The sequence below is a fragment of the Cynara cardunculus genome (assembly GCF_001531365.2).
Source record: "Cynara cardunculus var. scolymus isolate 2C chromosome LG 13, CcrdV1, whole genome shotgun sequence".
In the NCBI taxonomy this organism is placed as follows: domain Eukaryota; kingdom Viridiplantae; phylum Streptophyta; class Magnoliopsida; order Asterales; family Asteraceae; genus Cynara; species Cynara cardunculus.
The window spans coordinates 38,600,314-38,602,431 of record NC_037540.1 but is presented as its reverse complement, the minus strand read 5'-3'; positions in this window follow the sequence as shown (position 1 = coordinate 38,602,431).

Here is a 2,118-nt window from a genome sequence, read left to right as displayed (position 1 = left end):
GGGGCCCATGATACAAAATCATTCAAAGGGTTTTAAAATAATTAAGAGACATACTTTTTTTTGCCAAACAAGATTCACCTCTTAACGATTCAGAGGCCGTCTCTTAATGAAATTATTAAGAGGTAAACAAAGGATCCCTTAATTAAACTATAATCATGGAATTGGATGATATTGTAACGACCATTAATGCAAATGGATTTAAATCAAAAGGGAAAATTACCCCTATACCTTCATCGATAGTTACCTGGTTAGAGATGAACCTAGTATAACAATGAATTGTGATTGGTTTAAAAGATTTGTAGTTAATATATTTGTCATAGTTAACAAATGATCCTAGATCTCTCTCCCCCCCCCCCCTCTCTCTCTTTATATATATATATATATATATATATATATATACACACATATACGTATACATATATACGAAGGATCATATGAGAATAGCCACATGATGAATTACGCTTATCATAGGAATTTCTCAGTGCAACACTACTGTTGATTTTCAATTAAGATTGATACAAATGTGGAGGTCCCTTCTTACCCCTCTCACAATAATTTCCATTTTCAATAAAATCCAACCCTATATATATATATATATATATATATATATATATATATATATATATATATACACCCCCATATTTAACATGTAATGCGTATATGTGAATAACCCATAACCCAGCAAGAAGAAAGAACACACTTAAGCCGAAACCAATATCATGCTTTCATTCTTGAAATCCCATAGGGTTTGAATTTATTAAGCGAGTTTTGTATCATTTCTGGTTCCATGTGGACAAGGTTCCAATCTACCATAAAACAGCGGGTTATTTCTGGCGGCCATATTGGTGCCGATGATTAATTTTTCGGCGGAGCCATCGACGGAGCCACCAGCGGATTTTACCATTTTCTGGCGGATTCAGACCAGAAAAATATATAAATATTTATTTTAGATTATTTTTACAATTAATATTTAAAACCTGTAAATCTGTAAAATATTAAAAAAAACTAAACAGACGAAATGCAACTAAATATCATACATTAAGATAAACGACAATTATCCCAACCAAACAAAAACCAAATTGGTCCAAAAATTAAATTGTTTAAAACAAACAGATAATATTCAATACGGTGACAGGGAAAATGTTGAGATTGACTGAGTTGTCTAACCAAAGCAGCCATATCTTCAAGTTGTTTATCTCGTTGCTCCTCCTTCAAGTTGATGGGGGAAGGGACTTATGATTTGTCAGAGTTTTTGATTACTAAAAAAAACTTATTTGAATGAATTGATTGTTCCATCCCGACGATTGAATATAAATAGCGTATTATGAGTTCGAGCAAGCCGCTATGGTGAGGGCTGGCGAATTCATTCCATTGGTGCTTTTTTCTACTTTTTTGGCCTGTTAAACTTTTGTTTTAGCTTTGTTTCTTACATGGTTTTTGTTTTGCACCCAGGGGCGGATGTAGTGGTTTAAAGGAGGGGGGAAGGGACCCAGTCAAAAACTCAAAAACAAAAATTCATAGGTTAAAATTTAGGTTTTACATGATTTACCTTTCACTTTCCCCCCATTACATTTTTCCGTGGGCCCCCAACCCCAATCAAAACTGTTACTCTAACAAAAAAAATCTGTTGAAATCAATCAAAAAAACCAAAAAAAGTTATTCGAAATCGACAAAAACACTAAAAAATCCTTCGAAATCAACCAAAAAACTTTAAAATTCCCTCGAAAACGTTGTAATTAGGTTAAAAACACATCGGACGATTTTGCGGGTTTTTAGTCTACCTTAAAGATGACCCCACTGAACAAAAATCCTGTATCCGTCACTGTTTGCACCTTTGGAGAAAACTTTTATCAGGGATGCTCTCATTTAATACTCAATTTTTTGTTATTTAATAAATCTTTGTCCTTTTAAAAAAACAATATATTACAACTTCAAAAAAATCATATCTCATTCCCGCCATCATCATGCTCCTCTCTTTGCATTGGCATAGATAATTTCTAAATCGTATACTCTTTTGTATCAATTTTTGAATCTTATACTCTTTTGTATTCAAAGTTGACACTTATATATAGAGATTGAAACTCGAGATCTTGAATTCCCTTAAATATAAACTAAAAG